The sequence below is a fragment of the Syngnathus typhle genome, linkage group LG2 (genome assembly GCF_033458585.1).
Source record: "Syngnathus typhle isolate RoL2023-S1 ecotype Sweden linkage group LG2, RoL_Styp_1.0, whole genome shotgun sequence".
Classification (NCBI taxonomy): Eukaryota; Metazoa; Chordata; class Actinopteri; order Syngnathiformes; family Syngnathidae; genus Syngnathus; species Syngnathus typhle.
Genome location: NC_083739.1, coordinates 25,073,924 through 25,101,120, shown reverse-complemented (window position 1 = coordinate 25,101,120; position 27,197 = coordinate 25,073,924). Strand labels below are relative to the sequence as shown.

Below are 27,197 nucleotides of genomic sequence, written 5' to 3'. Positions count from 1 at the left end.
ATGTCTTTTGTTTCACGCTTTGGTCTGTTAGTCACGTCAGTTTGCAGAGTCTTTTGAGTTTGCTGCAATAAACCCTGGTCCAAGCTGCACTTGGTCGCCCTGCTCCATTTCTCCACTCCGCACCGTGACAGAATGCTCCGACCATCACAGCGACCAGCGCTTAGACCTTCCAGCATCAGCTCCCGTCCGCGACGCGCAATCCACGCCCGTCGTTCGAGCAGGTTCCAGCGCCATGGGCTTCGCGGCCGCCATCAGAGTTCCTCCCGGTGCGACCGGCTCCGCTGTTGCAATCGGACTTCGCCCATCTGTGACGCCAGACTCGCGGTCGCCGTCGGACTTCGCTCCAGCGACGCCGGATCCGCGGCCGCCATCAGGGTTCCTCCCGGTGCCATCGGCTCGACGGCTGCCATCGGACTTTGCTCCAGCGACGCTGGACCCACGGCCGCCGTTGGTCCTTGTGCCAGCAGCGCCCGAACCTGCGATCATCACCCGACCCCACATCTAGGAAGGCAACATGCTCGACTCCTGCTGCTGCGCACAACTCCGCCTCCCAGAATGCCGATTGCGGCATGAACTCCCCGAATGCCGTCGAATGCGCTCCTGTTTCCCCGGGTGTCCGCCGATTGCGGTTCTGTTTCCCCGGGTGTCCGCCGATTGCGGCTCTGTTTCCCCGGGTGTCCGCCGATTGCGGCTCTGTTTCCCCGGGTGTCCGCCGATTGCGGCTCTGTTTCCCCGGGTGTCCGCCGATTGCGGCTCTGTTTCCCCGGGTGTCCGCCGATTGCGGCTCTGTTTCCCCGGGTGTCCGCCGATTGCGGTTTTGTTTCCCCGGGTGTCCGCCGATTGCGGTTTTGTTTCCCCGGGTGTCCGCTGATTGCGGTTCCGTTTGCCCCTAGTCGCCGCCCGAGTGCGGATCTGTTTGACCCTAGTCGCCGCCCCAGTGCGGCTCTCTGCCCCTAGTCGCCGCCCCAGTGCGGCTCTCTGCCCCTAGTCGCCGCCCCAGTGCGACTCTCTGCCCCTAGTCGCCGCCCCAGTGCGGCTCTCTGCCCCTAGTCGCCGCCCCAGTGCGGCTCTATGCCCCTAGTCGCGGCCCGAGTGCGGCTCTCTGCCCTTAGTCGTCGCCCGAGTGCGGCTCTCTGCCCCTAGTCGCCGCCCAAGTGCGGCGCTCTGCCCCTAGTCGCCGCCTGAGTTTTATCCTCGTTTAACTTTAAGAAATTGTTGCTCATCCATTTCTTTATAGCCAGAAGACAGTTGGTGATGGAGCTTATAGGTGTAGCATCATTGGGTTCTGCAGCTATGTACAATTGTGTGTCATCCGCAGAACTATGGAGATATACATAGTGCTTTCTGATGATGTCGCCAAGCGGCAGCATGTAAAGTGAGAATAATAGTGGGCCAAGGCAGCTGCCTTGTGCAACCCCATAGTGGCTGTCAATGTGTTGGACACATGCTCTCCTAAGCTGACATATAACTTTCTCCCTTTGATATATGTTCTGAACCAGTTTAACACACGGTCCGAAAGACCGACTAACCTTTCAAGACGATTGATTAGGATATCATGCTCAATGGTATCAAACGCTGCACTTAGGTCTAAGAGGATAAGAATCGACACCTTGTTTTCATCGGAGTTTACTCTGAGGTCGCTGATTATTTTAGTAAGAGCAGTTTCAGAGCTGTGGTATGTTCTAAAGCCTGACTGAAATTCCTCCAGGATATTGTTTTCTTTCAGAAACGAGTTTATTTGCACTGAAACTATCTTTTCAAGTATCTTACTAATGAAAGGAATGTTGGATATCGGCCTATAGCTGGTCAGTACATTTCCATCTAGGTTGGGCTTCTTTAGTAAAGGTTTTACCACAGCTGTTTTAAAGGCATCTGGGAAGATGCCTGTTTGAAGGGATGTGTTTATAATGTTTAGGACATGACTTGAGACACTGTTGAATACCCGCTTAAAGAATGCTGTCGGTACAGGGTCAATACTTGAAGTGGAGGAGTTACACTCAGTGACAGTCTTGCAAAGCTCATTCAATGTAATACAGGTGAATGTTCCCATGGTTACACAATTTTCATAGGATTTACTGAGATCATCTATGTTTATATTGGCAACAATACTGGCTCTAATTGAAGTTATTTTACTAGTGAAGAATAATGCGAGTTCTTCACATTTTGATGCAGAGAACTGTGGGGGTGTGGGGGCAATGTTGAGTAGTTGATCAATAGTGGAGAATAATATTCTAGAGTTTCTAGTATTCTCTGAAATAATCTTAGAAAAGTAATCCTTTCTTGCCAGACATATTTTATTATAAGCAGTCATGGCGTCTCTGTATATATCACGATGAACTGTGAGTCTAGTTTTCCTCCATTTTCTTTCAGCTGCCCGACAGATTCTCTTGGTTTGCCTAACATTGCTATTGTTTAACCATGGGGAGATTCTGTCAGTACTTTTCCTTTTGACCTTTAGCGGTGCAACAGTATTCAGAGCAGACAACAAGATACCATTGAAATGTTCAACTACGTCATTTAGAGAGCAGTCATAGTTGCATGGCTCAAATGACCTCATAATATCAGAAAACTCTGCTTCAGCCTGCTCATCTAGGAATTGCTTTTGAACTAAAATTTCCCTTTTAGTCTGTTAAGGTTAGCTTTACATTATAACATACACAGTGATGGTCAGAGATAGGCAATTCACATACAGAGATATTATCAATGTCTATTCCTGTTGTTATTACTAAGTCCAAAGTGTTACCATGCTGGTGAGTGGCTTCATTAATGTGTTGGGTAAGATTAAAACTGTTTAGTAGGTTTACTAGTTCTATAGCTTTGGAGTCGTTCTTTTTATTCATATGTATATTTAGGTCTCCATTCAGAATTAATCTGTCATAGTTAGTGATTCCAAGTGAAATCAGCTCTGAGAATTCCTGTAGAAATAATGATTAGTATTTTGGTGGCCGATATGTGATAATGAGTACTGGTAATTTTGTTTTAAGTTCAAGAGCAAGATATTCAAATGATGAGAATTCACCAAGGTCGATGTTATTACCCACAAACTGTGTAGAGAAAATAGCTGCTATTCCCCCGCCCCTTTTATTCATGTCTGACAGACTGATGGAACTTGTAGTTTGGAGGACAAGCTTCCATCAGTGTTGCTACATCATTGTTATTGTTTAGCCAGGTCTCAACCAAACATATACAGTGCAGATTCCTTTCAATGATCAGATCATTTACCAAAAAAGATATGTTAACCAAAGATCTAACATTCAAAAGAGCTAATTTCAGTTGTTGTGTTTCAATAACAGGGACTGGTTTTGGCTGGACATTAAGACATGTAAGGTTACTGAGACGAGCACCAGATGGTCTATGGTTACTACGATGTGTTTGACCATACCACCGGCTGTTTAATATTACCGGTATATTTAAAGAGGTGGCATAGGGTCTGTCTCATCTTTGTCTTATACCTGAGCGTCTGTTGTTGCTGCTGTTTAGTAGTCCATCAGTTTGACTGGCAGCTTTAACCAGTTCCTTAATTTGTGATTGTGATGTGGGGGGGGATTTGTGATTGAGGGGGAGGTGGGCAGGGGGATCGTTGGGTCCTCGATAGGCACAGAGACATCCTTCGATTGTGTAACTCCCTCTCGTATATAAAAGACAGCTTCGTGTTCTTTGTTACTGATCCGTTTATCTTGACTTTGACAGACCTTGACAGACCGTGAGAACTTATTAGCTGCATATACAGGCGTGAGAGGTTGTTAATAAGGCTTAAGAAACTTATAACTATAACTTGGGTAGTCAACAGCTTAGAAAAACTGGCCTTTTCTAGCGGAGATTTTGCTGGTGGTCCGTCACTAAAACGGGTCCGAGTGAAACGACACAGAAAAATGTTCCGCCTCATTGATCGCCATTAATAGGCATGAACAAAAATACTTTAGGCTGAAATACTGCCTCAGATGCAGTTACACTCCCACCAAAAACATATCAACTGTACTGAATATGATTTTCAAATTACTACAAATCAACAACTTTGTCTTGGCTTCTTCCAGAATGGTCACCTCATTCTGCATCTGGAGTAAATGACAGAAAGAGGAGAGAACGAGGAAAAAACTGGAACTTTAGCTTGCTTCTACCAGTGTCACCGTCTTATGGATGGGTCTTTCCAGGTGGACAGGTTTGGAGGAGCGCTTTCCCTTCGCATCAAGGGTGGAGTCACTGATGAGCAACTTGACCTTTAGTACCCTCCCATCCTTTCCTGGGTACACTTCAGTGACCCTTGCCATTTTCCACTGGTTACGCGGTGTAGTATCCTCTTGCAGGAGTACAACATCATCCACCCTTGCATTCCTGCGACTTTTGGTCCACTTCTGTCTCTGCTGGAGGTTCAGGAGGTATTCCTTCTTCCATCTTGTCCAGAAGTGGTTGGCTAGTAGTTGAACTCGACGCCATCTCTTGCGGAGGTACAGATCTTCATTGGCAAATTTCCCAGGAGGTGGCGCGAGAATTGTGGATTTCAAGGTCAGTATGTGGTTCGGCGTCAGGGGCTCTGGACTGGCCGAATCACTGAGACAGTCAGTGGTCAGAGGTCTGCTGTTCACAATTGCCATGACTTCATATAGGAATGTTCTTAGAGAGGAGCAGTCAAGCTGTGAGGATGAATGTTCTAGAATGGACGTCAAGACACTTCTGATGGTGCGGATTTGTCTTTCTCAGACACCACCCATGTGACGTGAAGCTGGGGTATTCATGAGGAACTCACATCCCAGTTCCTTGAACTCTTCCTGATTCATCTCTTTCAAAGCTTCGGCAAACTCTCGTCTTGCCCCAACAAAGTTGGTTCCTTGATCACTTCTTAATTGGCGTACATTTCCACGAATAGCGATGAATGAACGCAGAGAGTTAATGAATGCATCTGTGGACAGGTCGTCGAGCATTTCAATGTGAATAGCTCTGGAACACATGCAGGTAAGTATCAATCCATAGCGTTTAAGCTCTTTCCTTCTTTCCTTTACGCAAAATGGTCCAAAGCAGTCCATCCCGCAGTAAGTGAACGGCGAAGCCGTCTCCATCTGGTCTTCCGGGAGGTCCGCCATTCTTTGTTGCTCAGTGCATCTCCTGAACGTCCGGCACTTGGTGCACTTGTAGATGTGGGAAGATACTGCTTGACTGCAGCCTAGTATCCATATGGCATTAGATCGGAGAGCATTCATGGTCATCCCCCGTCCCTGGTGAAGCACTGTCATGATAATGCTTGACAAGTAACATCGACACATGATTTCCCTTTGGAAGGATCACTGGATGTTTCACTTGTGGATGTAAGGTGGCATGAGTTAAGCGGCCTACAACTCTGAGAACACCTTGGTCATCCAGGAAGGGACCCAACCGATGCAACATACTGGCCTTGCCCTTGACTGGCGTCTCCTTGTGACTCTGGAGTACCGGTATTTCTTGTGAGAGATCTGCTTCCTGAACCATCTTGATTATGGTCAGCTCAGCTTCTCTCCTTTCCTCCAAACTGGTGGCTTCACAAGACCTTGGCTGGAGACCTGTAACTTCCTTCACATGGCGTTTGAGTCTGGCGATAGCTTTCACCATTCTGGACCAAACAGAGAACTTGTGCAATCAATTCAGCACTGACCTGACTTCTTTCGCCTGGGTGTCGAGAACCTGGACTTTCTTAAGTTCTGGGTCATCGCTTGCAATTTCTCCCACCTTGACTTCTCCACTTGGTAACTCTTTCTGCCAAAGACGATCTGGGCCTGTGAACCAGTTGGAGGATAGTAGCTGCTCTGCTGTGAGACTTCTTGAGGCGTGGTCGGCTGGATTGTCTTCTGAAGCCACATACCTCCATTGTGTGGACTCTGTGCTTTGCTTGATGCGTTCTACACGGTTTGCAACAAATACATGAAATCTTCTGGCTTTGTTGCTGATGTATCCGAGGACAACCTTTGAATCAGACCAAAAGATTTCTTGTAGGCATTCCAATTCCAACTCCTTCTTGAGCATGTCACTGATGCGGACAGCTACAACAGCTGCAGACAGCTCAAGTCTTGGTATAGTTAGGACCTTAGTTGGGGCAACTGTCAGGGTTTTCCAAACTATCTTGATCTATGATTATGTTGGAATGTATGTAACCAGTAATAAATAACCTAGCTTGTTCCATCCTACACTGTCGTAAAACATCCCCTGCTCTGCTAATCTAGAGGTCAAGGGCTTTTTAACTTGTCTATTCAGTCTACTATCACCCCCACCCTTTTTCTCTTAATAAAGATGCTCTTGTGGGAAGCGAGAGTCAGACTTCATTCGACCATCGCTGTAAACACAGCGACGAGTGAACTCTCCGCCTGCAGGTGCCCATAACGACTAACTTGTCTCCGTGTGGTTCTTGCAAAATAAGTTAGAGTGAGCACCACTCTAACAGCAACTCTTGATTTTCCCATAACCAAGGAACAGTGAACTTCACCTGTTGTACTCACAGCTCTCAGGTATGAACACGCTCCATAGCCTGATACACTGGCATCAGAGAAATGGTGTAACTCGTAGTGTTGGACCTTGAAACTTGATGGAACATAACATCTCGGAATCTTCCCCCCAGCCAAATTTTGCAGGTCTTGGAGCCAGCTTTCCCACAGAGGTCGTAAATCATCGGGTAAGGTGTCATCCCAGCTAAGCTTGTCACGACACATCTGCTGCAGGATCTGTTTTCCCCGCAGGATGAATGGTGCCACAAATCCCAGTGGGTCGTATATGGAAGCAACCGTGGACAAGACTCCTCTTCGGGTAAGTGGGTTCTGCTTAACGGTCACTGTGTTGCCTTTAAGGCTGTGATTTCATCAATAAATAATTTCATATGGTTACAATGTTGTAGAAATGTTCTAATAAGTTAAGTAATCATTTCGATCTTGTAATAATAGATAATTCATAGTTTAAGTTGAAAAATATTGTGGTGAAGCGCTACTTCCGGTTTCGCCGCGCTACTTCCGGTTTCGCTGAGCTGTCTCGAGGATGTTATCAAGTAGCCATGTTGTGGAATGCGGTCAGACTTACATCTGTTGCCATCTGCTGTGATTCATTAACGAGGCAATGCCGTAAATCGTGTGTCGTTTTAATCTTAATGTTTACGCTGATATTTTGCTATTATTTTGTTAACTTTATTGGATGAGCGCACTTTATTTCCATGTTCTCATCAGCCATTTGCTGACACTATGTAACGTCTGTTGCAGTTTTCACCGCTCAATAAAGAAAATTACAAGCTAGTACAGTCTCCTGGGTTCTTTGCTGGTGGTTTAACTACGCGTTTCCTCAAGACGCTACAGTGAAAAGGCAGCATCTGATGTGTCATCGTGGTCAAAATGGCAGCGAGAAATAGATCTGCGACAAGTCAAACCGGCAGCACATGCTCATCCGTAGGAAGCGCTGCTCGTGCCCGAGCTAAAGCAGAAGCAGCAAAGGTGAGAGCGTCGTTTGCAAGTAAAGAAGCAGAGCTAAAAGTGGAAAAAGCTGAAAGTGAACTACAAAAAATGAAAATTGACACAGCGCTAGAAGTGTTAGCATGGCAAAGAGAAGCTCATGCTGCAGAAGCAGAGGCTGAAGTGCTAGAAGATGCAGAGGCAATACAAGATGAACAAGAGAGCAGAAATTCTTTATTGGACAGAGTAAAAAGAGAAAGAACAAATTACTATGTGCAATCGCAAAGCGAAATTCGACCTGCAATCGTACAAGTATCAGCTACACCAACGCAACACAAGGCCTCAGATAACTCATTAGTAACATGGGATCCATCTGAGGAAGATGTTTTTGAGCCACCACCTGTCAGCATTAGGCCAAAGTTCAGGTTCAAGAAGACAGCTTTGCCAATTCAAACCAAACTTGGGACAAAACCAAAAGTAGAACAAACAAAGAACGCTCTTAGTCCACACGCATCCCCATTCATGCCTCATTACAATAATGCAGCGAGCTTACCTCACCCAGCTGAGCCGTTTGCCCAATATATGGCACGTCGAGACCTAATCACATCTGGCCTCTATCAATATGACGATAGGCCAGAGAACTTCAGAGCATGGTACTCTTCATTCAGTGGTGCTATAGCTGAAGTCCACCTGACACCGACTGTTATAAAAATTTATATATATGTTATCATGCGTTCTCTAATCAATGCTTTACCGCAATATTACTGCAATATATGCTTGCTGTTTGGCCTTGCTGTTTTTATGATGTACCACAGAAGGACAGTTCCTTTCTAACAAAGAACACTTTGTTAGACAACGTGCCGCATTGCTGTCCTGCACCCCAGATGAACCTCCAAGTGACCATTAAAGTCAGGGTTTCCTAACTATCTTGATCGTAGGATTAGGTTGGAATGTATATAACCAGTAATAAATAACTTAGCTTGTTGCATCCTACACAATGTCGTAAAACTTCCCTTGCTATGTTTTAACTAGAGGTCAAAGGTTTTTTCTTCTGTATCCAGTCCACTCAAACTGATCTTCCCAGGTGTTCTTATCAGTATGTAAACACCTAGTGATTTTTTTCCTTACGAGACAAAGCCCACATGCTCAAGAGTTAGATCTCATGACCAAATGGCTGGGAAAGGAATCTACTAGTAGTCAGGTGAAGCGCATACGCTCAGTACACGTCAACAACCCCAGTGCAGCCCTTAAGAGAGCATGGGAGAGGCTTTGTGAGTGTTATGCAGCCCCCGAAGTGATCGAAAAGTCACTCTTCCAGCGATTGGATAGCTTTCCAAGATTAACAACAAAGGACAATGTCAAACTGCGCGAACTAGGGGATCTCCTCCAAGAGATTCAAGGAGCCAAGGAAGACGGCTATCTTCCTGGTTTGTCGTATCTGGACACTTCACGAGGAATAGGTCCAATAGTCGACAAGCTCCCGTACCCACTCCAAGAAAGGTGGATGACTCAAGGTTCTAACTATAAAGAAGATCATAATGGTTGTTTCCCACCCTTTCATTACTTTTGTATGTTTATCTGCAAAGAGGCAAAGAAACGCAATGACCCAAGTTTCACCCAACAAAATAGTCAAACGTACATTAAACAAGAAAGATCCAACCCTAAGAGCTTTAACTCACCCAGACCTATCGCTGTGCACAAAACAAACATTACAACTACAAACAACGACATAAACAACTGCCCACTGCACAGTAAGCCACATCCACTAAAGAAATGCAGGACATTCAGGTACAAATCATTGGAGGAAAGAAAGGCCTTCCTCAAAGAGAGAGGAATATGTTTTAAATGCTGCTCTTCAGACACTCATCTCGCTAAGGACTGTAAATCTACAGTAAAGTGCACTGAATGTGACAGCACACGCCACGACACCGTCATGCATCCAGGCCCTCCACCTCAAAACAAGGCTCCTTCACCTGCTCAAGAGGACGGTGGGGAGGGAGAAAAACAACCCGACAATGTCGACGTAACATCAAGCTGTACTGAGGCGTGCGCCCAAGGTCATTAGGGTCACTCATGTTCGAAAATATGTCTCGCCAGGGTGTATCCAAAGGGTAGAAAAGACAGTGCAGTTAAAGCTTATGTAATCCTGGACGACCAGAGCAATCGTTCCTTAGCTAGGCCTGAGTTCTTTGAACTTTTTAATATTAAAACTAAGCCTTTCTGCTTCTACATTCGTGACGAATGGTGCTGGGACTCTGTAGTGGGATGCAAGCACTGCTCGCCTCTGGCGAAGTTTGTGATCTCCAGGCTTTTGGGGTCCTGAACTCTCTCCCCCGTTGTTTACTTGTATGTTACTCGTGTACTGTGTCTCGTCACCGTGGGATGGAGGAAACGTAATTTCGATTTCTTTGTGTGTCTTGGCATGAAGGAATTGACAATAAAGCTGACTCTGACTCTGACAACTTAAGAACATGCTCCGGCCTTGTTGAAACACAGGGCAAGATGGCTGAAGGTTTCCTGATCGAGTCGCTTGATGAATCAGTCATCATCCCATTACCTCCTCTTATTGAATGTCCAGACATTCCCAACAATAGGAGTGAAATCCCAACTCCAAGCGCTGTGCTGCACCAACCTCATCTTCGTCTCATAGCCAAATGCATTCCTGAGTTAGATCCTCAGACTGAAATTCTCCTGTTGCTAGGTCTAGACATCTTACGCGCACACAAGGTTAGAGAACAAGTCAATGGGCCTGATCATTCACCGTTTGCCCAACGCCTAGATTTAGGGTGGGTCGTAGTTGGAGAGGTGTGCCGGGGTAAGGTTCATATCCACACAGTCAACACGTTCAAGACGACGATTCTTGAAAATGGCCGTCCAACAGTTTTCGGACTCTGTGACAACTTTCTGCAACTCACAGCAATGCCACGCACTAAAAGACAGGATAAGGCACCTGAACAAACTCTCGGAAAAACAGTATTCAATCGCACAGAAAACGACAACAAACCAGCTCCATCTATCGAGGACATTCTCTTCTTGGAGATTATGGACAAAGGAATGTATAGAGATGACAAGAATAATTGGGTAGCACCCCTTCCCTTCAAAGAACCTCGCCAACAGAAGCCAAACAACAGGGAGCTTGCAGTCAGTCGTTTTTTGTCTCTCAAAAGAAACTTACAGAGAAAACCTCAAATGCAAGAGCAATACGTTGAGTTCATGCAAGGCATTTTCTCCAATGGTCTTGCTGAAGTGGCTCCTCCACTGAAACAAGGTGAAGAGTGCTGGTATCTTCCAACTTTTGGGGTTTATCACCCACAAAAGCCCAATGATATCAGAGTTGTTTTTGATTCCAGTGCCCAGTATTCCGGAGTCTCCCTCAACAGCTGATTTGAACAACAGTTTGCTTGGGGTCCTCCTACGATTTCGGAAAGAGACAGTTGCCATTATGGCAGACATACAGCAAATGTTTCATTGTTTCCTGGTGCGTGATGACCACCGGAACTATCTCCGTTTTCTGTGGCATAAGGACATTGATATAAATAAGGAGGTCATCGAATATCGAATGAAGGTCCATGTATTTGGAAACTCGCCATCACCTGCAGTAGCCGTTTATGGATTGCGCAAAGCCATCCAGGATGGGGCAAAGGACTATGGCACCGACACAGTCGAGTTTGTGGAAAGGCATTTTTACGTTGACAATGGTTTGATCTCTGTGCCTTCTCCAGCTGAAGCAATTGACTTGCTCCAAAGAACAAAAGCCGCTCTTGCTGAGTCCTATCTGCGTCTGCACAAGTTTGTCTCTAATTCTCGAGAAGTCACAGAAGCCTTTTGTCCTGACGATTGTGCAACAATGATTAAAGGCCTAGATCTGGAAGGTGAAGAAACTCAGTCACAACGAAGCCTAGGTCTCATTTGGGAAATAATGACAGGCACTTTCACCTTCTCAGTGGCCACTGCAATTAAACCATTCACTCGCCGAGGTGTTTTGTCCTCTGTTAATAGCATCTTTGATCCTCTGGGTCTGTTGGCACCTGTCACTATCCAAGGAAGAGCGCTACTCCGTGAACTATCATCAGAGTGTTCAGGATGGGATGCACCTCTTCCGGAGAACAAGCAAAACAAATGGGAAAGTTGGAGAGATTCCCTAAAAGATCTTAGAGCTTCACGTCCCAAGAACCTACACATCAACTTCTCTCAGGCAAGCAGAACGCAACGAACTGTATTTATTTTCAGATGCTTCAACCAAAGCAATTGGTGCTGTAGCCTACCTGAAAGCAGTCCAACAAGATGACAAGGTTGAGGTAGGATTCATTATGGGCAAGGCAAGACTTGCTCCTCAATCAGAACCCACTATACCAAGGCTTGAACTGTGCGCCGCCGTCTTGGCAGTCGAGATGGCCGATCTAATTCAGGAGGAGTTAGACCAGGGGTGTCAAACTCATTTTTTTCTCGGGCCGCATTGTCGTCATAGCTTCTTTCGGGGGGCCATTATGACTGTCAACCCAAAACAATGTATGAGCACCTCATATTATTTACAGTCAAAGCTACAAAAAAACCTGACAAATAACTCGTTTTCAAATCAGATGAGTAAAAACTGGTCAAATATTCAAAAAAATAAAATAAAAGTGAAGACAATTTGCAATTCTAGTAATGACACACGAATTTGATGCACAATTTGTCTTCAAGGGCCACATAAAATGATGTGGCGGGCCGTATCTGGCCCCCGGGCCTTGAGTTTGACACCTGTGAGTTAGACCAACAGCTGGATGCAGTTTATTTTTACACAGACAGTAAAGTAGTTCTCGGCTATATCTGCAACGAGTCACAAAGATTCTACACATACGTCCACAACAGAGTGCAGCGTATTCGTCAGTCCTCCAAGCCAGAACAGTGGCATTATGTGCGCACAGAGGAAAACCCCGCAGATCATGCCTCACGATCACTCACACCATCTCAACTGGCAAAAACAATATGGTTCACCGGACCATCCTTCATCTATCGTTCTTCTGCAGAAACAAACCAAGCAAGTGGGAAGTTTGAGTTACCGTTTTTTTCCGTGTATAGTGCGCCCCCATGTATAGTACGCACCCCTAAAAATGGCATGCTGATGCTGGAAAAAAGCTTGTACCCATGTATAATACGCACCCAATTTTTATGAATTTTTTTAAAAAAAAAAATTTTTTTTTTTTTTAAGTCCCAATGATCGTCACACACGCAGGGAGGCAATGGGTCCCATTTTTATAGTCTTTGGTATGGTCTTAACTAGGCTGGATGTAATTTTTTTTGTTGGCGTTGATTTCTCCGACTGCCCGTAAACGCACCACCGCGCTCCGTGCGCATGGAGCGTGTTTGAAGTGAACAGCAGAGAAGAAAGGAACAAGGCAAAGTGTTGTGAAATAAAATATTACCTGTAATACGGATTTAGGTAGAGAACTGAACTCTCGCTCTTTATATAGCTGACGTGTCTTGCTCATCCGTTCTGCGCATCTGTAATGGCGGCCTCCGTATGATATCCGGTTTGCGTGTGTGCGAGAGCGAGAGAGAGCGAGAGAGAGAGCGCGCGAGAGAACGCTCAACCGTAGCGCGCCGCCGACCGCCCAACTGCACCGGGCTGGTCGATTATTGTGACAGAGCCGTCGCTGAAATTTAGAAGATATTTTTAAAGTCCTGATGTACTTTCTAAAATTTAAGTGGACCTCAGTGCGCACTGCGCAGGGAGCTTAATTTGGTGCGGTCGCGCAACCGCAGCGCGCCGGGCGCTCACTGTCGCATTGCTTAAAGAGCGCCTTTGTGTTTTAGGATGAACAGCAGAGACCAAAGGAACAAGGCAAAGTGTTGTGAAATAAAATATTACCTGTAATACGCATTTTGTTATTTGCTGATTGAAACTGCTAATTAAACTGTGAATTGAAACTAATAGGAAGAAAACAACTCTCGCTCTTTATATAGCTGACGTGTCTTGCGCATCCGTTCTGTGCATTTTATTTCACAACACTTTGCCTTTCTTCTCTGCTGTTCACTTCAAACACGCTCCATGCGACCGCAATGCTCTCGTATCAGACGCTTGCTCGATCACCTGCTCGTTTGCTGTCCCGTGCGCGCACGAAGCGCGGTGGTGCGTTTACGGGCAGTCGGAGAAATCAACGCCAACAAAAAAAATTACATCCAGCCTAGTTAAGACCATACCAAAGACTATAAAAATGGGACCCATTGCCGCCCTGCGTGTGTGACGATCATTGGGACTTAAAAAAAAAAAAAAAAAAAAAAAAAAATTTAAAAAAAAAAATTTTTTTTTTTTCTTTTGTACCCATGTATAATGCGCACCCCGGATTTTAGGACAATAAATTGGTAAAATTTTGCGCACTATACACGGAAAAAAACGGTAATTGATCCAGAAAAAGATTGCGAATTAAGGCCATAAGTTAAAACACTAGCGACTAACCTTCAAGTCCTCACATGTAAAGGCTTCCAACGCTTCTCTACCTTCAAGTCATTGGTCAGAGCAATAGCTTTCCTCATTCACATCGCAAAATCATTTAATGGCAGTAATCCAAACAGAAAATGCCAAAGATGGCACAAATGTCACTTACTTCAAACACTGGCCGAAATGACTCGCGCTTAACACATCATTCTCAAGGAGACACAACGAGCAACGTTTGGAAAAGAACTGTTGGCTCTTCAAGCTGGAAAACCAATTCCCACACAAAGCCCTCTACAAAAACTCAGCCCAATCCTGGATGATGGCCTTATAGTTGTCGGAGGCCGAATCAAGCACTCTGATTTTGAGAACTTTGAAAAGAACCCAATAATCATTCCCAAAGACTCTCACATTTCTCTCCTGCTCACTCGTCACCACCATGAGCAAGTAAAACACCAGGGTCGCCACCTGACAGAAGGCGCAATAAGGGCTGCTGGGCTTTGGCTTATAGGTGGCAAAAGACTTGTCAACTCTGTGATCCACAAATACATTATTTGCCGCAAACTACGTGGAAAACAGGAAGAACAACGCATGGCAGATCTGCCATCTGAACGCCTTAAAATGTGTCCTCCTTTTACTTATGTGGGCCTTGATGTTTTCGAGCCATGGACAATAACTACCAGGCGTACTAGAGGTGGACAACCCCAAAACAAGCGCTGGGCCATCATGTTTAGCTGCAAGAGTTCGAGAGCTGTACATATTGAGGTGATCGAATCCCTGGACACATTCAGCTGTGTAAACGCCCTGAGACGCTTCTTTGCTCTGAGGGGTGCCGCCAAAAGTCTTTTATCTGATCGAGGTACAAACTTCATTGGGGCATCCAAGGAGCTAGGAATGGACAGTACAGTACAACAGTATCTAAGTGACCAAGGGTGTTAGGGTTTGCAGAATATCTTCATCGTATGATTATGTTGGAATATAACCTGTAATAATTTAACTAGTTTGTCCTGTCTAGACAAAATTAGTTTACCAAAGTGCTAAGATCATTTCAACTTATTGACTAGCTGCAGAGGAAGCAATCAAAGTTGCTTTGTTTACAGAACGTCGTAAAAGGTCCCCTGCTATGCTTTGATCAGCAGGGGACCGTCTTCACCCAACCTGTGTGTTCCCAAACCCCCACTTTGATTGATTGATTGATTGATATCTTTATTTCGAACATCCAATACAAAAAAGAAAGAAAACAAAAAAAACAAAAACAAATAACACTCTAAAGTGCTACATAAGTCCATACAAAACAAACAAACAAAAAATAAACCAACAAATAGAAGTAAATACATTAAATAAATTAATTAATTAATAATAATAATACATAAGTAAATAAAAATAAAGAATGCTCGAAAAGGAGTAGGAGGAAGCATAGCTTTTTAGATTCCTACCCCTTTCTCACTTCATCCATTAAACCAACGATTCAACATACTATACTGTAATTCTACAATATAACACAAGTAGACAAACTTGCACACTTATTGTTCAGTTTCATTTTTACCTGTCTGTAGCCCTTTGGCACTCTTAACCTTTGTACCCGCTAAACAACATATTTTTATACATTTTTTTAAACTGGTGGATATTTGGACTTTGCTTGAGTTCCTCACTTAGATTGTTCCATAGTTTGACCCCGGTTATAGTTATACAGAAACTTTTTAAGGTTGTTCTTATGTTTAAGATTTTGAAGTTGTGATTCCCTCTTAACTTATAACCTCCCTCCCGATGCCTAAATAAGTTTTGGATATTATCTGGTAGTTGTTTTGCTTTTGCCCTATACATGATGATTGCTGTTTGATAAGATACTATGTCAGTGAATTTCAATAGTTTGGATTGTATGAAAAGTGGATTTGTGTGTTCCAAGTAGTTGACTTTATGAATAGTCCTTATTGCTCTTTTCTGCTGAATGATAAGTGGCTGTAGTGAAGTTTTATAAGTATTCCCCCAAACCTCAGCACAGTAATGCAAATAGGGCAAGACTAGAGAACAATAAAGTGTACGAAGTGAATGATAATCCAGTAATTCTTTTGCTTTGTATATGACAGCCATGCTTCTTGAAATTTTAGACTTTATGTTTTTGATGTGTGGCTTCCAACTAAGCCTGTCATCCATTATAACCCCAAGAAATTTGTTTTCCTGCACCCTTTCAATTTCATTTCCATCTATTTCTATTCGTATCTTTATATTCGCTTTGCCAAATACCATAAACTTGGTCTTACTTACATTTAATGATAATTTGTTCCAGTCGAACCACATTTTTATTTTTTTCATTTCCTCATTCAGCATTGATTCCACTTGTTGGATGTCATCACCTGAACAAAAAATATTTGTGTCATCTGCAAAGTTGACGAGTTTTAGTTCTTTAGAGACTTTGCACATGTCATTTATATACAAAATAAATAATTTAGGGCCTAAAACTGACCCTTGTGGAACACCACAAGCTATTTCCAGATATCCAGAACAGTGATTACCCAACTTTACATACTGTTGCCGTTCTCGCAGATAATCCTTTATCCAGTCTAATATTAATCCCCTTATCCCATATTTTTCTAATTTATTGAATAGTATATTATGATTAATTGTGTCAAAAGCTTTTTTGAGGTCAATGAAAACTCCTACTGCATGTTGTTTGTTGTCTATTGCATCTGTGATTTCCTCGATTGATTCCATTAATGCCTGTGCTGTTGATCTGTTTACTCTAAAACCATATTGGTTCTCTGCAAATAATTTATGTTTTTCCAAAAATCCATCCATTCTTCTGTTGAAAAGCTTTTCCAATATTTTTGAGAGTTGTGGCAATATTGAGATAGGTCTGTAGTTTGTAAAGTTGTGTTTGCTCCCAGTTTTGTAAAGAGGAATCACCTTAGCAATTTTCATCTTCTTTGGGAATGTACCAGTTAAAAATGACAAGTTACAGATGTACACAAGTGGCTTTGAAATCCCCTCAATGATTTGCTTAACTAACATCATATCAATCCCATTGCAGTCGGTAGATGTTTTATTTTTACATTGTTGCACAATGTTAATGATTTCATTTTCATCAACTGCCTTCAAAAACATTGAGTGAGGATTCTTTTCTATTAATTTATCTGTGTTGCCAACATCTGGCGCTGGCATCGGTATGTTTTTTGCTATTTGAGGCCCAACATTTACAAAGAACTGATTAAAACTGTTTGCCACTTCTTCCATATTATAATTTTCAGTATCATTTATAACAAAATATTTAGGTAATTTATGTTGTTCGGTACCTTCTCTAATAATGTGGTTTAGGAGAGTCCATATCCCCTTAATATTATTTTTGTTATCCTCTAATTTATTCTTATAATATTCTTTCTTACTTAATCTTATAATATTAGTTAATTTATTCTTATATCTCTTATATTTATCTTCAGCGCCTTCTGTTCTCTGTTTTATGAAGTTCCTATAGAGTAAATTCTTCTTTTTACAGGCATTTCTTAAGCCTTTCGTCAACCATGGACTGTCCTTATATTTAGTTTTTTTATTATATTCCGTGATTGGACAATGCTTATTATATAATGAAGTGAATATAGTCATCAATTTATGGTATGCATTATTTACATCTTTTTCTTCATATATTGCATCCCAGTTCTGTTGCATTAATTCATGTTTTAGAGTAGCAATTGTCTCATCTGTCCTAATTCTTCTTTGTTGTTTATACACCCCAATTTCAGATTTGAAATTATTGTCATATACTGTAAACACTGGAAGATGGTCAGTAATATCAGTAATTAATAACCCGCTTGTTGTCCTGTTTTCTATTATATTGGTGAATATGTTATCTATCAGAGTAGCACTCTGTGATGTTACTCTCGTGGGTCTAGTGATTGTAGGAAAGAGACTCAGGCTATGCATTAAATTTAAAAAATCATCAATATTTTGTTGCTTATTTGGGTTTAATAGATCAATGTTATAATCCCCGCAAATAAAAATATTTTTATTGCCTTTTTGTGTAATCACACTTTCTATCCATTCTGTGAATGTATCAATGCTAAAACCAGGAGCTCTATAGACACAACTTATAATAATGTATTTTTTCTTTTCAACACAAATCTGTATCGTGAGACATTCAAGAAGATTGTCCACCACCTGTGTCATAGCCTCTACAATCTTGAATTTCAACCCCACTTTGTTTCTCTCAATAAATGAGCGCCTGACGAGGCCTGAGTCAGACTTCATTCGACCATCGCTGAGAGCACAGCGACGAGTGAACTCTCCACCCGCAGGTGTCTAAAACGACTAACTTGTCTCCAGTGTGGTCCTTGCAAAATAAGTTAGAGTGAGCACCACCCTAACATTTTTGGTGCCGAAACCCGGGACCCTCATACCCGCCATCTGGCTGACGGAGGAGGATGTGCTGCATTGTCGACAAGCCAGCGTCCTTTATGGGGACCTGGAAAAGAAAGTCCTGGGAAGAGAATTTCTTCGCTGGGCCAGCATCTTAGGTCTGCCTTCGTCTGTCAGAGGTGGTTTGACGGGGTCCCACATTGCAGCGGACCGAGGAGACAAGTAAGTCATGGAAAAAAGCGCAGATACGGCTTTGTTTTGTCCGAGCTATGAGATACGGCTTTGGTTTGTCCGAGCTATGAGATACAGCTTTGGTTTGTCCGAGCTATGAGATACGGCCTTGGTTTGTCCGAGCTATGAGATACGGCTTTGGTTTGTCCTAGCTATGAGATACGGCTTTGGTTTGTCCTAGCTATGAGATGCGGCTTTGGTTTGTCCTAGCTATGAGATACGGCTTTGGTTTGTCCGGGCTATGAGATACGGCTTTGGTGTTTCCAAGCTATGAAACAGCTGGGATTCAAGTCCCAGTGGAAGGAGCGGGCTAGGAAAAAGAACAGAGCTTCTTTTTCTTAAGTGAAGAAGGGCGTAGATTCTTTTTTTTTGTCCGTTCTTCCAAGCTGTGTTGGAGGGTTTTACACCCATCTTGGATAGACTTGGAAATAAAAAGTGTTGGTGTTTGTGTGGTTGAGAGTGCGACTGGTAGGATAGATTGACTGCAAAGAGAATTTGGTGGAAGGTCCATTTAAACCTGCATTGAGGATCCTCAAAGAAAAAAAAAAAAAAAAAAAAGAAATAAAAAAAATTGTATAAACCAAAAATACCAAATTAAGATGGGAAATAAGAACGGTAGATCTCTAGCTCTTGAAGAAGATGAGAAGTTCATGGCGAGTAAATGTCTTAATTGTATGCAATACATGCCGAAGTGGAAGAAAAAGTATGGTGTAGAAGGGAAGTTGAAAGTTGAAGTGTGGAAGATAGTGGTTGATGTTTTGGAGGAGAGTGTAGATAGGATGACAAAGGGACAGAAAAAGAAAAGGAAAGAGAGAGTTGAATTGTGCTAGAATGTGGTTGAAAGCTTCGCAAGAGAGAAGAGGACAAATTCAAGAGACAAAAAATGGAAAGATAAAAAGTGATGAGACCACCATTCAATTAAGATTGGGAAAAGAATTCTGGGTGCATAGTGGCACCCCATTTGATGATACAGCTGAGAGTGCTTATCAGCAACATCTTAGAAATGCGCTCCTTACTAATTTCCGCCCTGAGATCGGCAACTGGGTGAGGAAACATTTGGTGGAAGCAGGCACTGCTTGCGTTGTGACGATTGAGAAAGGCAAATGTTCTGATGTATTTCATTTAGATGATGGTAATGATCTAGATGAAGATACGACGATCTTCTTCCGAAGCTCCCAAAAGGGCAGAGGAAGAGTTAGAGACCAACAAGGCCGCAGGCCGCCATTCAATTCAAACTCCAGCTCAAATTTGGACTGTTGGAACTGTGGGAAACGGGGCCACTTGGCGAGAGCGTGTCGTCGTGCAAAACAATACCAATCAAAGGGTGGAGGAAGAGGCAGAGGAAAAGCCAAATTTTCAACATTTCAACCCCCCCCCCCCCCCCTTTTGACCGCTCATGCTAATACAGAGACATTATACGCTACATTTAATAGAAATTATTGATTGGTTGTGTTGTAAGATTATACGATCTTCTATATGCAAGCTGAATCTGAGAGATTGAGTTCTTTAAATTTGAAAACAAAGAAAAAACTTAATTTAATTAATTTGCCAGCCGTTTTTATTGTATTGAGTTTTTTTGGGAACCTTGAATTGAAAATGGTATGTGAATGTTGTGTGGAGTGCTTGGATGAATTGGGACCAATGTGATGGAAAGACTCCTTTTTGGAGACTGTGTGTGAGATGCAAATGAGCATTGATGACTGAATGCCCGACTGAAGGGAAAATACAGGTTGAATGGTTGAAGTTGTTGGAGACTGCTATGGGCAAGTAGTTGAGCGACTTTAAAGGAAGAATTATTTTGAGTATTTTGAGAGAAATAAAAAACCCGAGCAAATACAAACGAAAGAAAAATAAAGGTTGCTTTTGACAAGAGTTGCAAAGAACAGACGAAGAACAGTCCTTGACCCGGCATTTGCGTTTGGCGGTCGTTGATGTGGTTCCCAGACCTGTGTCTTGTGGTTTGTCATTTGTAAGGTTGGCTGTTGTGATCCTCCCAAACAGACATAAGTGATTTGTGCTTTTGTTGTATGTTGTAATTGGTCAGTGGGAGGACTGCTGGAGCTTGCTCCTTCGGTGTCTCACCTGTGCCTTCCTGCCTTCCATTGTCTCCACTTAGACTGGACTGTGGAGGGGGGAGTGTGGTATTGTGATGTGAAAAGGGTGTAGGAGCCGGCTCCTGTGGTGATTGATATTGTAATTTGATTGTGGGGGAGACTGATGTAGGTGTGGGGCTCTGGACTCTGCGGGTAGCTGTTTGCTGGGTTGGCGCGAGTGGGGGTCGACGGCATTGGTTTGTCCCAGTACTGGCCAGGCTGGAATAAATCAGTATGAAAATGCCGGGCCCCCCCCCCCTCTTGCTTCCCTTGCTGTGAGTGCGTGGTGGCAAGTGATGTTGAAGCAGGGTGATGCCTAGGGAAGGTGTGACAATAGTTGCACGAAGGATAAAAGACACTGAGGAAAGAAAAAAGAAAAAGTATAACCGACACGTCAAAATAGAGGATGACGTCTGCGCAGCGTTGTTTGTTGGTATTGTTTGTGAGCTGTGTCTGTGGTTTTTGTGTTGTCTGTGTGTTGTTATGTGTTAAAAGAATGAAATTCGCTAATATAGGTGCACTAAAGAATTTATTTATCTGTAGTCTATCTGATTTTCACCGCAAAACAAAACCGATTTTGTTAAGATAGGAAGGAAAAATAAAAAAGCGAGCAATTTGTTTATGGGCAGTAACTGGTCCACGCTCCTTTAGTGCCTAGCCTTGGTTAGACAAAATTTGAGAGATGGAAAGAACTTGCTTTCTGGAATTGGATGATGAACAATTATGAAGTAACGACATTTCAAAGCTAAATTTAAAATTTGAGAATAAGAGAGCGATTGAGTTAGTTAAAGTTATGGAACTACAACAGTTAACCATTATATTATTTTACCAGCAGTTATTTATTTTTATTTTTATTTTTATTATTATTATTATTTTTTTATTCGATTGGTGGATTGGGTTGTTACGTTGAGAAAGGAAAGGAAACGATACAAATGGGCAGCTGTATTGAGCCATGGGGTTGTCACGTGCCGTTGACACCTGGCTCAACAGGGGGGATGGAAGGGCAGTTCAGTCAGCTTTATACAACATATGAATTTGATTCGTATTCAAAACGTTTATAAAAAATTTTTTTGTAGAGCTTGTTTAACATGTGCTTAACACGATCCACAGGGTTATAATGCCTGGTCATAATAGATGCATTCTAAAAATGGATTGAATTGGCTTCAAAATAAACACTGAAGGCCTTGACAGTGGCAAAAACGTTATGTAAAGAAATAATAGTTTGTCAACAACTGCTGTAGATGTTAAAGAATGGAATCAATATCTCGAAAATGAATGTGGATAGTTTGTTTACTGATTGTGAAATGTGCGACAGAGTGTTCTATATAATATCCGTTGAATGGAAGAAAAAGAAAAGAAACCATTGCTTTTAGAGACTGTAGTCAACCAAAATTATATATGTACCGACATGCCAAGATCTGAGAAAAAGCTGGAAAATTAAATTGTCTTTAAATTCGAGAGGCGACGATGATCTGACTGAAATTGATGCAATTAGAGTCCCCAGAGGAGTTCCTGATTAATAAGAATTAATTGACCAAATTGAAGCGGGATGGGAGTCCTCCATTTGCTGCTGGTGGACGATGAACAAGAACGTTGACAGGATAAATTACATCCATTGCATCATGCAGAAATTGGGCAAACGGACACAAGCGGGACTTGAGGCAGTGCACGAACAGCTAGCCACGCCTTCCCTAATGTCAATCCAGAACCGCAATGTTCTTGTTATGTTGTTGTCTGGGAAAGGAAGGGTCTGCGCAATGTTCAGGGAACAATGCTGCACCTCCATCCAGAATGACACCGCCCCTGATGGGAGCCTGACGAAGGTGATTGCAAGCTTGCAATCCCTCAACACGAGGATGAAAGAGCACAACAAGTGGATGACTGCTTTTGGGAAGTATAAAGCCCTTGTGTCCTCAATTACTGCTATACTCACCTTGTGTGGATGTTGTTGTATTCCATGTCTCTGTGCTCTGTTTAATCGTCTTATCACTACAGCAATCTCGCCCATGGACGACGAGATGGCCCGGGTATGCCTAATGTCTGAACGGCAGCATGTTGATGATAACGATGATGATGATGCAATTTTTGCACTTGAGTTTGCAGTCTTTTTCCCAGATCTGTGTGTTTCCGAATAATGATATCGCAACATTTATCCTCTTTGGTGGAAATATTTGTGCGCATACTTGTGATCCGACAACTGAAAATCAAGAGAAGTGGTTGTTTTTGGTAATGTAGAAATTTAGCAAATGTGTGATAAACAGGAGGGAAATGTTGGAATAATTTAAGTGAAGCCTTGGCCTGCCAGACCTGTAGGCCTTGTCTTTACGAGTTTATGGCTTTCCTTTTATCTACGTTCTTCCTCTTTAGTGACAGGGATGTCTTTTGATCCCTGTCAGCCATATATAAAGTCTAGCAAAGGTCTAGTTGCATTGTTCCACAGGAAAGCGGCAATAGAAGTTATCTGATCTCATTCGCGGCCAACAACTGGAGAAGAACAGATGGACAAACTCTGCGGGGGTCACGGGCCGACAATGAAGTGCTAGTTCACACCAGACTACATTCCTTAGCTAATCAACGTTGCTACAGGCACAATCTTCCCTCCCTTTGGTGTAGCAACGCCTCTGTAACCAGGGCAACCAAAACAGTGATGAGAGGAGCAGAAGAAACATCTCAAATGACTAATGCAAAGGTTGCAGAAAAGGTGCTGTTTTTTGCTGTTTTCCGGACGTGCTGCTGTCCTTTCGGTGGCGGATCCAGGTCCAGATCACCCCAACGTTCCCAAGAAGGAGGGGGACGGAGCCTGCGTCGACTGGACCCTATAAATTGGTGGAGCGCATCTCACATGCCGTCCAGCTGGCCAGCAAAGGAGATTCGTCGTCTGTCCCAGTGCGCCCCAGTGAAGGGTTCCTGCAAGGAACCAGATCAGCCATCGACAGTCCCCGCCCCAGTTCATACAGAGGCAGAATAATCCTCTTCCCCCTTGGTGGCCAGGTAGTCCACCCTGAGCCACTGAAGACAACGACCACGCAGCAGACATTCCCGAGTTCTCCCCGGACGGAGCAAATCTGCAAAGGGGGTGAGAATCGTGCTCACCCTCCACCAGTGGGCGTGCCAAGCCCCCAACGGCTGAACAATCACGAGCAATTTTTATCTTGATTGATAACAGTCTGGTCGCCTAAGGCAGAGGGACCGTGTAACTCTTTTCCTGCACATAATCTGGCCGCAGGTTTTTTGAGTTGCACAAACTTTGGACTGGAGTATTGTGGGAAAACCTCACCTTCACTGGAAGTTATTGCTTTCATTGTATTTTCTTACTTGCGTTTGATTGATCGAGGTTGACATAATCATATGATAAAACAGGAGGGATATGTTAGGGTTTGCAGAATATCTTCATCGTATGATTATGTTGGAATATAACCTGTAATAATTTAACTAGTTTGTCCTGTCTAGACAAAATTAGTTTACCAAAGTGCTAAGATAATTTCAACTTATTGACTAGCTGCAGAGGAAGCAATCAAAGTTGCTTTGTTTACAGAACGTCGTAAAAGGTCCCCTGCTATGCTTTGATCAGCAGGGGACCGTCTTCACCCAACCTGTGTGTTCCCAAACCCCCACTTTCAACCCCACTTTGTTTCTCTCAATAAATAAGCGCCTGACGAGGCCTGAGTCAGACTTCATTCGACCATCGCTGAGAGCACAGCGACGAGTGAACTCTCCACCCACAGGTGTCTAAAACGACTAACTTGTCTCCAGTGTGGTCCTTGCAAAATAAGTTAGAGTGAGCACCACCCTAACAAAGGGTGCATCTGGGAATTCAATCCACCTCATGCCTCCCACATGGGAGGCGCCTGGGAGACAAGAATGGACTCAATCTAGAAGAAATCTGCAAGTCTGTGACCTTGTTTTGCTCAAAGACAAGCAGGTCACACGCAACAGCTGGCCTATGGCCCAGGTCACTGCAACATTCCATGGAAAGGACAATCGTGTAAGAAGGGTCGAAGTTAAGGTCAGTGACCAAGGCAACATTAAGACGTTTATGCGACCAGTGACGGAAATCATCCTCCTCCTCCCCAAGGGCTGATTCTTTCAAGGTTTAGTTAAGCTTATAGTGCCCCCTACAGGCCAGGCGGGGAGTGTGTTGCCTTTAAGGCTGTGATTTCATCAATTAATAATTTCATACGTATGGTTACAATGTTGTAAAAATGTTCTAATAAGTTAAGTAATCATTTCGATCTTGTAATAATAGATAATTCATAGTTTAAGTTGAGAAATATTGTTGTGAAGCGCTACTTCCGGTTTCGCCGCGCTACTTCTGGTTTCGCTGAGCCGTCTCGAGGATGTTATCAAGTAGCCATGTTGTGGAATGCGGTCAGACTTACATCTGTTGCCATCTGCTGTGATTCATTAACGAGGCAATGCCGTAAGTCGTGTGTCGTTTTAATCTTAATATTTACGCTGATATTTTGCTATTATTTTGTTAACTTTATTGGATGAGCGCACTTTATTTTCATGTTCTCAGCCATTTGCTGACACTATGTAACGTCTGTTGCAGTTTTCACTGCTCAGTAAAGAAAATTACAAGCTAGTACAGTCTCCTGGGTTCTTTGCTGGTGGTTTAACTACGCGTTTCCTCAAGACGCTACAGTCACTCTGAACTGGAACTCATCAGAAGCTACGCACCACTCTACACCGAGTGCTCTTTCTATGTGCAGTTCACCGAGTGCCATGTCCTTGTCTTTGACAGCTTCTACACATTCTTCCTTTGGGATTGTAGCTAGGACTTCTTTGCTGTTAGAGACAAACTTCTGCAGCCGGAGTTTGCCTGTGCTGCAAAGCCCTCTAGTTTCTTTCACCAGTTGTATTGCTTGGTCTTCCGATGCTACGCTTGACAGTCCGTCATCAACGTAGAAGTTCCGTTGGATGAACTTTATGGTGTCTTCACTGAAATGCCCTCGTCAAAGCTAAAAGACAAAGGAAAAAAAGTAACAGCGGCCAACCAGCACCCCCAATACAAGAGAACACCCCAAAACACACAAAATAGCCTCCACGGGGTCCATCGACAGGTGTAAGGGCAGTCCAGTTCAACGGCGCCCAATGGACCGTGGTCGTGAATCGGTGAAAACATCACAAAGCAGGCAAACGTGTGAGCAGCGTCCTGGGCACCCAGCCGGGGCACGTGCAGATGGTCACCACGAGGCGAGCATGGCGAAAGCCATTGGTCCTGACGAGCATGAGGAAGCGGACTGCCCACAGGGGTTGCGGCTGCAAGGCGAGGGACCTGGTCATCACTGGCCGGATAAGCAGGAAGCCGTCGTAGAATTACGCCGGCCCAACCGATGATCCCGGTCCCAGGAAGAAAAAAAATAAAAATAAAATATCCAATCCGAAGAGATACCGAGGTGCGGTAGAAGGCACCAGCATCGCCGAACGGACAAAAAAGACAAAAAGAAAAAGGAGAAAAGAAAGAAATAGAGGAAAAGAGAGAACACTGCTGGGAGGCAGCCACTCACGGCACCATACCAGATCAAAGAATCTCATTCCAGCAGTCTTTATGCTCTGTTTGCTACAATTTATCTGTAGGATGGTGGGGTATGGGAGGGGGCAAGACAAGTACAAATCTCGCAATTTACCAGCAGTTACACATTCGAAGCAGAAAGGACATGTCACATTTTGATGAGATGCCCAATTAGATTGAAAAAGTGAAAAACATTTTAGCAGCATAATTCTGGAGCGAACACCCTTGAACGACATTACAGAAAAACGCCACGTGGGCAGTGATGAAAGCAAAGTTCTGACAAAAGAAGATACTGCAATACACTGTCTCTATATAGTTTTAGTACTTTTTTCATTTTCTCTGAAATAAATATCATTTTTGAGAGCCTAACATGCATGAAAACATACTTTGCACCCGGGGGAATATTAGCTATTGTAAAGTTTTCAAAAATTACAAAAATGGTTCTGTGGGAGGACAAAATTTTCGGAAAAGATTAAATTATATTTTCAATTCACATTTTTTTTAAAATCTAGCATCACTGCTGTTATTCACAATGTGCAGGAAAAAAAGACCATGATTACATCATACAAGCAAAACCATAATCGCCATAAGGCAGGGACGGCCAAACTCCGGCCCGCGGGCCAAATCCGGGCCCTGGTAAGATTTCATACAGCCCGCAGCTACGGTCTTATAATGTATTATTCATGGCTCGCCTGCACTGTCAAACGGAATAACATTTTTCAACCGATTCAACCCATTTCAACTTTCAATTGTGATTCCACATTTTCAAATTTGAAATTCGACCAAATTCTCCAAAATTTCGTTTTTCTACTCTAATTTCTACATTTTTCAACTGATTCAACCCATTTCAACTTTCAATTGTGATTCCACATTTTCAAATTTGAAATTCGACCAAATTCTCCAAAATTTCGTTTTTCTACTCTAATTTCTACATTTTTCAACCGATTCAACCCATTACAACTTTCAATTGCATTTCCAAATTTTCAAATTTGAAATTCGACCAAATTCTCCAAAACGGCGTTTTTCTACTCTAATGTCTACATTTTTCAACCCATTCCAACTTTCAATAGTAATTCAAATTTTTCAAATTTGAAATTTGACCAAATTCTCCAAAATTTGGGTTTTCTACTCTAATTTCTACATTTTTCAACCGATTTAACCCATTCCAACTTTCAATTGTATTTTCAAATTTGAAATTCGAC

General features: G+C 43.2%; 1 protein-coding gene across 22 annotated transcripts in view; it reads right to left on the bottom strand.

The window, feature by feature from the left end:
- Nucleotides 1–27,197, bottom strand: part of LOC133150542 (tumor protein D54-like) — a 208,327-nt gene that overhangs the window by 111,503 nt on the left and 69,627 nt on the right. For 2 of the 22 annotated variants that reach the window (XM_061273143.1, XM_061273142.1), the window contains exon 1: nucleotides 16,075–16,163. The exons of the other annotated variants lie outside the window; for them this stretch is intronic. The gene's annotated coding sequence lies outside the window, so the exon portion shown is untranslated. Of the gene's footprint in view, nucleotides 1–16,074; nucleotides 16,164–27,197 lie in introns of those variants that run through there. 22 annotated transcript variants of the gene reach the window in all.